This window comes from Ixodes scapularis, unplaced genomic scaffold (assembly GCF_016920785.2).
Source record: "Ixodes scapularis isolate PalLabHiFi unplaced genomic scaffold, ASM1692078v2 PGA_scaffold7__128_contigs__length_106722199, whole genome shotgun sequence".
Classification (NCBI taxonomy): Eukaryota; Metazoa; Arthropoda; class Arachnida; order Ixodida; family Ixodidae; genus Ixodes; species Ixodes scapularis.
In genome coordinates this window covers 51,405,810-51,418,474 of record NW_024609882.1, presented here as the reverse complement: position 1 = coordinate 51,418,474, position 12,665 = coordinate 51,405,810, and the positions used below count along the sequence as shown (strand labels likewise).

Here is a 12,665-nt window from a genome sequence, read left to right as displayed (position 1 = left end):
CAAGGAAGAACGAAAATGTGAGTTAGCTTCCCTTAGAATACATTTCTACGTTAAGAAAGTAAAGCGAAGAATGATAGTCGAGACCAGCAGACCACCAATGGACAAGAAATCCTTTCAAAAATATGAAACGAATTTCAATTGAAAGTCATTCAATTGAATATAAACTCAATTGAAACTCACTGATAATTTTTCTAAGGGTTAAAGCTCCCTTGACGGACTCCATGCACAGTCCATCACCCTAATAGTATGATTGATCGTTCTATTTGGTTACGTAAAGGCCCAGGGAAGGAAGGTGAAGTCACTTCTACGTTTTATTAGTGCGATTGCTGTATCGAAGCAGTAATACTGAAACATTTGGAAAAAATATATTTGACTCTGTGGATAACATCGTGAAGGTCAGAAGCGAGGGTCGTTTTCTTGTGGGCCGGAAACAGCAAACCGGGCAAGTGTATTTCCGGTCATTTGAACAAATGCAAACTTATACTACCTCCAGCGCACCGACTACGTCTTCACAGAGAATGCGAAAACTTAAGGACTCGCAGATTGCAAAAGGTCACGCAATGATCTTAAAACTAGAAAACCAAAGGAAACAATAGAATGGACAGGAATTCATAAATGCACAGTCAACAAGACACGAGGAGCTAATTTCGATACTGAACAGCCAGGCGAAAATAATTGAAGTCCTTGAGCACAAAGGAAATAAACCGAAACAACCAATTGAAAGGGATATAGAAATCTGGGAGCGGAGAAGGGCTGTAGACAACGCTGAACAGTCTTTCAGGCGACGAAACGTTCTAATTCACGACATAAATAAAATATCCAATGAAATCTTGCTGGCCACACTTAACAACCGTGCATCTAAGGTTGACCTGGCGCAGCTGGAAACTAAAACCATCGAGGTTGCTCATAAGCTAAAAGCTAATTAAGACAAACTTGCACCTATTCTTGTGAGGTTCGCCGAAAGACGCACAAGAGACCTTTGGTCAAGGAAGCGTGTAACTCTAAAGGGTGAGATTATCTACATCAACGAACCCGAGCAGTCAAGAATTTACTTTAGGCAACTAAGTCATTCAGGAGGGAAGAAGCGTGAACGTTAACATGTACGAAATATGGAAAGATTTTTGTCAGGCAGAAGGATGGTGGCTATTCAGACCGAGAGTGAAAGTGATCAAACCAAGATCGGGTAATTACGAAGTCTTGTGAGTACACTGAATATAGTTTTACAATCAAGTCAATGAGAGAAGGGAGCTATAGCAATACAGAGTTGAGTTTACAATATATATACGTGAGAAGCATTCACAAGCATTTTGATCAGTGAACAGTGCTTTTAGCTGGTCGGCTACAGTCTTGGAACATACTTGTTTTGACAGAAGTTAACGCAGACGAGGCAGCTTGCTCGTCATTTATATTACTACGCTTTACTCATACTGCTTATGCAGAGAAGGTGGACGGGGGTTGAATCATATTGTGTATCAACAACTGCTTGTCGGATAGAGTAGCGGCTTCATTACAACATGCAGAAATTTACGTGGCAATTGTTCATAAGATGGATTTCTTTTACGTGCCACGTGCTATTTACAGGCCACCAAGTCAAAATGCAAATGCCCCCTGTGAGGAATTGGTTAACCTATTTCCCATATTTCATCACAATAAAAATTTAGATCTGGCAGGTGGCTTCGATATTTACGTTTCCAATGAGAAAAAAACGTGGAGTGAAGTGTTACCTTAATACTCTTTCTTCTTTCGAATTTGAAAATATAATTCATGATTATACCCGGAAAAATGCTAGGGTCAGAAATTTATATACACTATCTGGAGTAGTCAAACAGAAGGCTGCCAACTATTACATTACCCTACTTTTAGTTCTAGGAGAGGAGGTAGCGGAAAACTCGACAGTAGAGAATGGCCGATTATATTAGGTAGCGAAATGATTGATTGTTTCATGCAGAAGCTTGAATGGAATTCCTTTTTTGAATCTGATCACTTAACAGCCTACTTTAAGGTTGTTGAGATGTTTTAAGATATTTATTCAGATTCAACCAAGAAGGCAAAGTTGAGACAAAGAAGGCCCGAGAATATTTGGATTAAGGACGAAATTCTATCACTATGTTGCTGAAACAACATGCCTTGGAGCAGATGTCAACAAAATCCAGGAGATAACCTTTAAAAAAAAAATTGTTCCGCGAAATTCGTAATGAAGTCACAGCAAAAATACGTTTAGCAAAACGAAAACACTGTGTACACCAGTTTACAGCCTCGTTGAGAAACCCCACAAAAACCTGGGATCTCGTTAATCAATGAATTGGTCGGAAATCTAAAAACACTATTGATGATACGATCTAAAATAATTTTGACGACACCACTCATACAGGGCCTTGTCATATTTTTTAAACGACTACCTACAAAATATATTTGAACCAGGGTGAATATCCTTCTCGCAAACCTTTCCATTTCCCCTCTTCCGCTCTTAACTGCATGGCCGGCGGGGGGGGGGGGGGGGGGGGCTATTTGTTTTGCTGCATAGTAGGGCTGGATGAGCCGGGATAATTTCTCGGCTTATCCAGCCCCTAGATGCTGCAACAAAAGGAGTCCCCCCGCCGTCAAAATAGCAATGAAAAAGAGGGGAACGGGAAGGGTAGCGAGGAGGATTTTCTCACTGGTTAAAACACAATTTGCAGGTGGGTCTTCAACCAAATTTTTATGGAACCCGTAAATGCTCTCAAAAGTTATGAACCGGCAATCAGCTCACTAAACATCACTTCCAACATTGAGCTTCGCGAATTCCGCGTACCTACCAGGCGCGAGTGAAAACGACATTTTGAATACCACACAGCCAATGACAATAACTAAATCACCCGGAATCGATAACATTAAAATTAAGATGTCCCCTATAATTTTGATAAGTTAAAGAAAACTTCGCTGAAAATATTCAATGACATTTAGCAAACAGGCAATATTCCAAAAGGTTCTGAGACTCCGCGAAAGGCCCTTTTATAAGAAGGGGAAACAACAGCAAATTGACCGCTACAGACCCATATTTACCTTACCAATGAAGGCTCATATTATTGAAAGATGGGTACAAACAAATCCGAATAATTTGTGTGAGGCATTTTTTTTATAAGCTGTACGCAATATGGATGTCGTCAGCAGAAAAGCACGATTTCCCTTTTGGAAGATTTCGCGGACTCTGTACAAAAAATACTCGACACAAACAAGGATCCCTGGTTCTGTTCATAGACCTATCTAAGGTTTCGGTACCATTATCTAGAAAGAGTGGGGTTTAGGAAACCGTATCCTCAAATCCTTCAAGTTATTTTACAGAAAGACATCAAATGGGTACAATTACGAAGAATGTATGTAGCACAATTTGAGTTCCATTTAGTGTACCACAAGGTAGCACATTGGGGCCAAATTTATTCAATATTTATAAAAGCTGGGCAGTTGATCGATTAACTTACCGATTCATCGATTAATGCTTTAATCGTGGTCATTTTTTAACCGGTTCATCGGTAAAATGTTGACGAACTAAAAGGAAGTAAACATTCAACGCTTTCACCGCGCAGACGTGGACGAGTACACCTTTACGATGTGCAAACTTTAGATGAAAATACAGCCTAAAGTAAATTGTAGGGGCGAGGTTTGTAGCTTAGGAGAATTGCAGAAAGTTAAACGCGTCCCAGCCACCTCAACGCCGTCGAAGTGTCCGTTTGGCGCAGCGGATACTATTGTGAACAATCAAGAGAGATTGCTCTTGCGGGGGGATCTCAACGATCCTCTTTGCCTCATGCAGCTAAAGTAATAATCTGTGAGTGTGAATGTATTTAAACCATTCACAGCTACACTTTGAGGCTGATTCGAAATGACATTTTATAATGCGCCGTTTGTCATACATTCAACAAGGGTAATTAAAAAGTATTATGGATGGAAATGTACGCGACCGAATAATATAACAATCAGTCGATTAAAAGGTGGCAATTTGTGGGGTTTAAAAGGTTTATCGACGCCCAGCTCACTATTTTAATGAGTGGGGATTAGTTCCACTGCAGTCCAGTATACTTCAAAACGCAGATGACATGGCACAACAGTTAACACACTATAAATATAACGATGTAATTTTAGCGTTTCGAAAAGCCTATCTTATATGAAATGGTTTGCAGCAAATTTTATTTTTGTGAATGTTACAATAACAACTCATTTGTTTTGAAAATCACCATAAACGTGATGTACTGTCACCCAACATATCTTTAAACTCTACGCAGTCCACTAATTACAAATGCCAACCTTTACCCTACGATGATTCCGTCAAATATCTTGGTATATATGTGGACGAGCACGTGCTATCGAACAAACAAGTCGAATTTAAAACGGAAAATCTGCGTTGGATTTCTGCGCATTTATATAAAATAAGAAGTGTCTGAAGATAAGGCTGCTGGTATTTAAGGCTCTAGTAGAGTCGTCATTGTGCTATGTCATGACCAGGGTGTAAGATAGACAGATAGGGGAAACGGCCCATAGAAGCCTACCGTAGCGCCGTGACAGGATTGTGTACTCGTCTGCTGGCGGGTACCCCCGATTTGCGCAGATGGCGCTGCAATAAGAAGAAAAACATCGGAATCGGATTTGCATGAAACTTTATGGGAGAGTGCGCAAAATAAACCGAGAGCACGACAGTCCTCCATTGAAAATTCACGAGAAACCATCTCCGTCAGTTTAGCCGGTCGCCACCGGTCGCCCACCCGGAGTGAGAGTTCGCGGTGCTCCACATAGATGGCGCCACAGAAAAAGAAAAAACCGAAGGGGACACAATCCGGTCGCTCATTTGGCTCTCGTTTCCCCACCTGTCTATCTTACACCCTGGTCATGACGCTCTATGGTCATTGCTTCCAATCGAAAACAAGAACGACAGATAGGATAGTAAGGCACAGAATATATAACATTGCATATGGAACTGCATAACATATTGGAAAAAAAAAAACCACACACAAAAGCTTTGGTATTTTTTTTTCAAATATGTTGCAATTACAAATAATTATTTCAGGGATACCTTAATAATCAAATTTAAACAGAGATTTGAGACGCGCTGAAAGGTTCGCAATTCCGAAAGAAAAATTAACCCTTTCTGGAAGAGTAACAAATATTGTTTTCCTTGTTGGTTTAATAAGCTTCCGGAGACATTTATGATTGTAACGGCCAATAAACTAGTAAAACAAGACCTAAAGAAATGATGCCATACCTGCAAACCGTATCTTGATAGCCGTATCAATTTAGACGATATTTTATATGTGACATGCTTTTTATTTATATATGTCACATTTTATTCCCCTGCCATGTATGAAACGTATTCTCCGATATTAAATGTTCATTTTTGTCATATATTTCTGCAAGTTTTCTTGTCAACTCTGTTATGTTGTGATGGTTTTACTCCTTTTGGTGGCCCAGTTGTGAATTTTTTGTTATTGCTTTACCGCTTTGATCGCATTTTAAGTGGGTGCCTGATCCCACATACAAGCAGAATGCTGCTTTAGTGGGCCAGAAGCTATTGTCTGTAATATGTTCTCCGGAAAATAAAAATTTATTTTATTGTAATCAACGGCAGAAATCAGAACACCGCCGCCAGTTTTACCACTCATATCTGACAAATAAACGTTTAACGTTTTCCGACAAGAAACATTGGCTGTTGCTAATTTTATGAGCCGGCAATGTTTTGGTTAAATAAGAATTGAGGCATTTAAAGGTCTCTAATTAAATACAAGTCATGGAATTGTTAGCATAACTCCTGATATGTGTAAGCTTACATATCCATTTTTGCAGACGCTTCGCTACACGCTACCAAGTGTGCTGTGAAATATTCTCTGTTTTGTTTCCTTGATAAGCAACAATAGCTGGGAAAGGCACACTTCCGTGAAAATTGAATGCTGTGTCCACAAATATGCAAATTTATTAAACTGATTGCTTTTATCGTAAATTTAGGAGCGCGAGAAAATTACGTCCGCTCCGCCCGCTGGTCCCAGGTCGTTTCTCGCTTTCCGCCGGGGGCAACCAAGCCTCTCAGATCGTATCGGGTATCCCCGGTGCGAAAAAGATACTCTTCGAGGTCAGGAGTCCGTCTTGCGTGCGGCGTCATAGGAATGAGCAAGCCACCGCACTTCGATTACGTTTAGATTGAGTGGTATTTCAATAGTGCCCAATGAAGTAGCCCTCCAATGAAGAGTTTTACCTTAGTTGAAAATGTGTGCTTTGATCAGTTTAAAATAGAATACGTTTCCTTCTGGCCTGGCTGGTCACAAAACTGAAATCTTTGCTTAGCATGGTGATTGCATTTTCGAGCAACCATTTGTTTTTTGTTTTGCAGAGTCCGATGTTCCAAGACCCGCCATGTGTTCTTGTCTTTCACCCGGCCTGAACTTCGAGGAGTGAAGAACGACAACATCATCACCCAAAGATCCATTTGTTTTTTGTTGGCCCTTCCGTTTTTTTTTCTATAAAATTCTAGAGGACCGCCAGAATAAATACCTATCGAGTGCTGTAGACACCTGTAGTGCCAGCGTAGGACAAAATTATTAAAGAAACGGACCGTCTGAAGGGTCACCACCTTGCAAACTGATTTTAATATATAGTTTATAATAGGTCTTCAGGGAAAGTACGTATTACAGAAATAGGTTAATATAGTTTGTGTCGATGTGACCTTGAATTGAAGTATTTAAATGGAGAAATAACGGAGACATTCATCGTCCCACTTTGACTTCATTATTATATAGTTATTGTATTCACAATTTGACATCTATTACTCAGCTGTAGCTCTTAAATTTGGCAAATGAAAAAGTGTAGGTGACAACAAAGAGCGTAATGGCGACAACTAAGGTGTCTGTAAAGAACCGCTGTTTGTATGCGCACCCCAGAGGAAAACAATGTGCTGAAACAAACATAATTCGAAAAAATATTTCGCCTTACATGTAAATCTTACTGCAAGAATGATTAGAGGCTTTCCACTGTGTATCCTTGTTTTTTAGGCTCTCAAACTTTAAATGTGGACTGTTGAAGAGGATTGTTCTTCTTGGACGTCATTGAAGGCGCTTTGTTGGATATATTTTGTTGGAATTTTCACAAGCCGGAACCAACTCCCGGTGTTTTGTTTTTCGATCTTCGTGTTATGTACATAATTATTTTCTGTTGTTCACAACCTCCCTGTTTATATATTTACAAATATATAAATATATTTCTTCCCTCCATGGTTGCCTCCGCTTGCATAAATTGTTTCCTGTTGCCGTCATATTGATGTCGCTTATATTTGTTTGAACGTCTTCCACTTAATAAGGGGTGTCAAAACAATATTGTAGCGGCTTGCTGAGGGGCGTACCGGGAACCACGGAAGACATAGACGAAGCCCGTGCAGACGACACGTGGCACACTGCTGATCTGGCAACATTTTGTGTCAAAAGTGGGATTCCTTGGATTGGTCCTGACGTCCCAAGACATAATTTTACGAGCAAAGACATTCTTTGCGCGAGTGTCAGCACCTGGGGTGGCGTGGCTGTAACTGGACTGCCACCAACCAGACCTGCTTCCTTCACCATGTTTCATCTCAGAACCTATGCTTGCCGATTGCCACATGAGTATTCCGCGAGCCTAGGTTACGAAAGCGTGTGTGTGCTAGGCTAAAGTGGTTTTCGGACACGTTGCGCAGTTCTGCGGTTGAAAGCATTCAGAAAAAATTAGGATGTCTTCTGTATTAGAAAATGATTGTGCATATAATTGTCGGCGTTAGCTCCTCAAAATGCGCACATGTGCTGTGAACTTTGGCACCGACATGTTCTGTACCAGCATATTATTCGTTCTCCGACATGTCGCAAGGGGTGATAATGAGGTAACCACCTGACCCCCCGGTATCAGTACTCTGCACATCAATCTTCCGAAAGCGCGAACGTGCTGCACTTTGGAGCTGCGCGCAGACTGTGATGTCGTCCTGAACTTTAGAGTATGCGCAAATGAGCTCGAAATTTCTGTCAAGAATCTGCATGCTGAAAGGACTTCACTCGAAATTAACATTTTCGAAACAAACAAGCACAAGCGGACTGTCTAATACCACGGCAATGGGGTGAGGTTGTGTGGCAGAAAAACACGCTCATCAAAAGACGCATCCCTCCAAAAAAAAAGTCTTCAGAGGAAATAATTTAGCGACATTCTGAGATCCGTGCCGGGAAGCACGGAAAACGAAAACGAAGCGCGTGCAGACGGCACATGGCACACTTCTGATCTAGTCTAGTTTGATTATGGACGTCCCCTTCTAAATGAAAAACCTAACAATATTTTAGGGATTGCTATAATAAACCTTTACTGGCGTACTCTTTTCTATTGATAGAAAACGCAGGTTAACTCTAATTGCATACGTGCATGTGCGTGGCAAATCGGCCAAAATAAGGCAGGAAAACTTTTGAAGCCCACTTTTTTCGTTCTGAAGTATCATGCTTTCAAGATATTGAAAATTCGCCAGCTAGCTTGCCTTTTTGCGGTTTCTTCTGGTAATAATCTTTTCAACACAAGTGAACTTTCCTTATTCTGCCATATAATATTTAAAGTAATAGTTAATTGTAACTGTTTAAGTTATTCTGGACCAGTAACTTTTTTCCCTAAAAGTTCAAACAATTTAAATAGGTTAAACCCGTTTTCATTCCCAAGGAATGTTAAGTGTTTGTAAAATTTAGGCTCAACGTGTTAAGTTTTCTTCAATGGCATACTTCTTCTGCGTAATGCCTATTCTACTTCGAAGGCAGTGGTTCTAAAGGAGGCTCACAAATGCAGTAAATGAGCGAAGTAACTGGGGGGCGAGAGCAGGGAGTTTGTTTTTGCCTCCATGAAATTAAGTATTTTCAATCTTAATAGGCATCACCTTTATAGACGGAAAAATTTGTATTTGGAGTATAACCCCAGAAATAAAAATATTGATTTTTTACCTACCAGGTCTGTTTGATTCTAGGCGCTTCCAATTAGCGCTGCGTTTTTAAGTTCTGCTGCTACGGCAAAGGCACTCTGCACTAGTCTTAATAGCTCCTTGACTGCCAGGCTGGCTGAATATACATAAAAAAGTAACTCTGCCAGCGTGAAACTTGTTAATTCTTTATCAGCAACACCGAAGATATGAAGGATCAAAACTCTGCCGATTTAAGTAAGCGTGCAGAAACTGTTCAGGCTGAAAACTTACAGGATCGTTGCGTGCAGTGCGGTGGCGATTTTGCATGGTCGATCGACATCCGTTCACCAGAAAACTTGTCTGCACATCAAGTACAAAAGCGACTGTAAAATGAATTTCAAAGAGCGACTGGTGTTGAAGAAGTCTGCGAGTCCAATTATCGAAGAAAGTGTCCCACCCTCTCGGAGGTGCGTAATATATGACTAAGATGGTGGGACGACAGGTGCCCAGAGTGATTTGCAATTGAGGTATACAAATGTTGGACCTGGCATCAGAGCTACCCCCCCCCCCCCCCCTCTATCTGTGTCGAGGAAGCTATGGTTTGGTCAATTGCGAACTTCAACCACAGCCACGCTTTTGATTGGCGCACGTCGCTAATAAGGCTCTTGCTTTCACTTGTGGAAATGAACAGCTTGTCTTTATTCTCCTTTTGCACGGAGCCCATATATTTCATTGCCATCTTAAAGGGGCGGTGCAACAATTTTTGCGATTCGCGGGAATACCGCTTAGACATTGACTTCAAAGGAATCCCTGAGTTTATGTCCTTGAAACAAGCGTTCCTTTCTCTCCACGCGCAATAAACGTCACTGAATAAAATAAAAAAAACAAAAACAAAAAACGAACAGGGTTCATTTAAAGCCCCTCTATTCTGGGAAATGTGGCACCCTTCGTTGTTGTGGAAATGTTCGAGACACGTGCCGCGCGCCACTTCTGAGAAGAACATAGCGTCTGAAATCTAGCTCAGTGCTGTGCTGCGCAGTGCTGCCATGATCTTCCCAAGGGCCGCACGTTGCACGGGCATTTTTTGTTGACTCGCCTTGCGCTACTTTTAAAACATGCAGGAGCTTTAAGTTCACACCTTCAACTCGCAGCCAATGCTGATCGTAGCCACCCGCTGAGGTTTGCAAAGTACAGGACACGCCCTGAGTTCCAGACATTGTTAGAGTCCGGCTAACATTGTCATTGCCGCGATTGGACACGTGTCACTACCCGAATTCTTCTCGAGCTATCGATTGTAACAAGCCCAAATGGAGTGCTCACGCAATAATCGGGTCCAATCTGTGAGCCGCATTCAAATACCCTGAATGGGAGATACTGCCATCGCCTCCTTTATACTCACAAAGCATGGCAGTTCAACGACGGAGCCATTGAGTGCCCGGTCGCAGATTCCGAGCGAAAGGATCTGGTAGCACAAAAACTTAAAGAAACATTTTTCGGGGAACCTGGACCTCAGCGCACAGCTTTTGCAGCGTCGAGGACCCGAAATACACTTGTGCAATCGGGAGAAGTGTGCTTTGGTGTCTGGCCACAGCGGGGCGCCGGTCACGTGGCACCCCTCTCGTCCGCAGAGCCCTATGTTGGGAGAGTTTGACCATTGGGCGGAGTGAACGCCGACGCCAACGCCAAATATTTTCCCCTTGGTTAGAGCGTAAACTAAAAGTCCGACACAGCGTCGATCAATCAGCAGACCTCGACGTCACAATATTGGAAACGACATTTAAAGTGTAAAATATAAGCGTTCAATGTCGCAGCAGCAATGACCACCATTACGCAGTCTGCTCTGGTTTGGAACGCGCGTTTGTTTATTCTACGGTTGAATATGGACGTGATGAAAATCTCACACGCGCGAAGTTTTCCCAAGAGTTACAACTTTTTACTCTAGCGACGCTAAAGCGGCTTAAATTAGTCGAGTCGCACTTTTATAGCTCACAACCACCGCTAAGGGCTTTTTCACGGCCTGGGGTTGGCCCCGAGATGCTAGTCAATTTCAAACAATGAGTGGCCAAACTCTCCCAATAAACGGCTCTGCTAAATCGTTGTCTGCCGGTCCACCTTTGCCAAGTCAGATGCCCAAGCGCTAAGAACCCGAGGAAGAGGGGGAGACGGAAGCGCGCGTGGGGGATGTGAGAAGGCACTAGCACTGGTTAAAATGATTAGTGGGCAGACATAAAGCTAGCTACTTTTGTCTCCACTGCGCTCGTCGAATGTGTTAGAACGCGGAACACTGGCGTCCGGAGTTTGTCTCTCGCATTTGAACGCGTTCGACGAGTGCGGTGGAGACAGAAGCAGCTAGCTTTAGGTCCTCCCACTAATCATTCGAATCACAGCTTGGCCTTATGAAGTCCCCACGGACTTTCACCTCCTCCTCTCCCTCACATTTTCGGTGGATTAATTTGTCCTGGCGCTTTGGTTCACGCACCCCATGGTGCGTGAATGCGATGCCGAGGACCAACAACCTCGCCTTGGCATGTCGCAGCTATCCCCGTGTCTGCATGTACCGTGTATTAACGCAGGACTGCTCAATTCTTTCGTAAAGCTAATTTTGTATCGCGTTAAGAATGTGCTCTTTCTTGCTCAGTATTTAACTGCATCTTGCCGGCTACGATAGACTTACTTCAAATCTCGTGGCGCCTCAAAACGGGGTAAGGCCATGCTATGCATTGTGGAAATCAGTGGGAAGCAAAATTCCTAAGCGCTCCGCTACTGGCCCGCGAGTTCCCAGAGTGCGACGCTGGCGATGACGGATGAATGAGAGTTCTCTATTGGTGGGGCCCGCTTTTTTATAATTAATGATCAAGGAGGACAACCGGCTGCTTAGCGCCTCACTGCAAGTGATGATGTAAATCGACGAGGAAGGGATTTGAAGAGTAGTTTCCGTTCCCGAAGATACTAATCATTTTGGAAATGTTCGCGCTTTGACCGGAGGGCAAATAACTTCAGGCTCAAAAAATGTCGTCGGAAATGCCAGCGCCACCAGTGATCCCTCCGGGGTATTATGGGAAGTGTGAGGGTTTCACGTGCTTTACCTAAGTCAAGTCTAGCCTAGTTGAGTTTTTGCGTGCTGGGTGGCGCATGCTACCGCCCGGACTGCAGCACCATTTTAAATCCATTTCCGCATCCAGGCGAGCGAACGGTCTCCGAACGGTGTTGGGATCGTTCAAAAACGCCCCGATTTTTTAGAGCGGAGCTGTTCAGGGCTAGTTTCCCAAGGATCGTGTCCCCCGCAAAGAAATGAAGACACCGAACTCTGGACACCTCCCGCCATTTATGTGCGACGGCGGCAAGCCACGTATCTGGTTGCCGCCGTCGCTCATAGATGGCGGCAGCCTTCCACTCTTGTTTGCCGACTCTGGGCTGGCCATTACTCTCCATTGTACAGCTCCGCTGGTCTTCCCTTTTCACCAAAATAAAAAGGCTGAAAGTTTTCTTTTTTTTAGCGGGGGAATTGATAAAAAGAATCAATTAGTTCGTTCGATTCCCATAGAAATATTTAAAACAAAACTTTTGTGTACGAGTAATACCTCGTTTTTTTTAGTACCTTCCCTCACCTTTCAAGTTGACAGCTTGTTTTTATTTCCAATAATAAATGTGAAATTAATCCTACTAAAGGTGTCTTAATGAACATGTATACAGTCATTGAATATCAATCACGTCGGAAAGGGAGCTGAGTGGGCTGTAGCTGTAGCTAATTTCTCAG

The 12,665-nt window shown here is 42.7% G+C and overlaps 1 protein-coding gene across 2 annotated transcripts in view; it reads left to right on the top strand.

Annotated features, from left to right (window-relative positions):
- The window catches only part of LOC8034905 (myosin light chain kinase, smooth muscle), a 110,545-nt gene extending 103,316 nt beyond the window's left edge, over positions 1-7,229 (top strand). For both annotated transcript variants that reach the window (XM_040503829.1, XM_002410725.4), the window contains exon 11: positions 6,353-7,229. The gene's annotated coding sequence lies outside the window, so the exon portion shown is untranslated. The remainder of the gene's footprint in view (positions 1-6,352) is intronic.
- Positions 7,230-12,665: the final 5,436 nt, after the last annotated feature.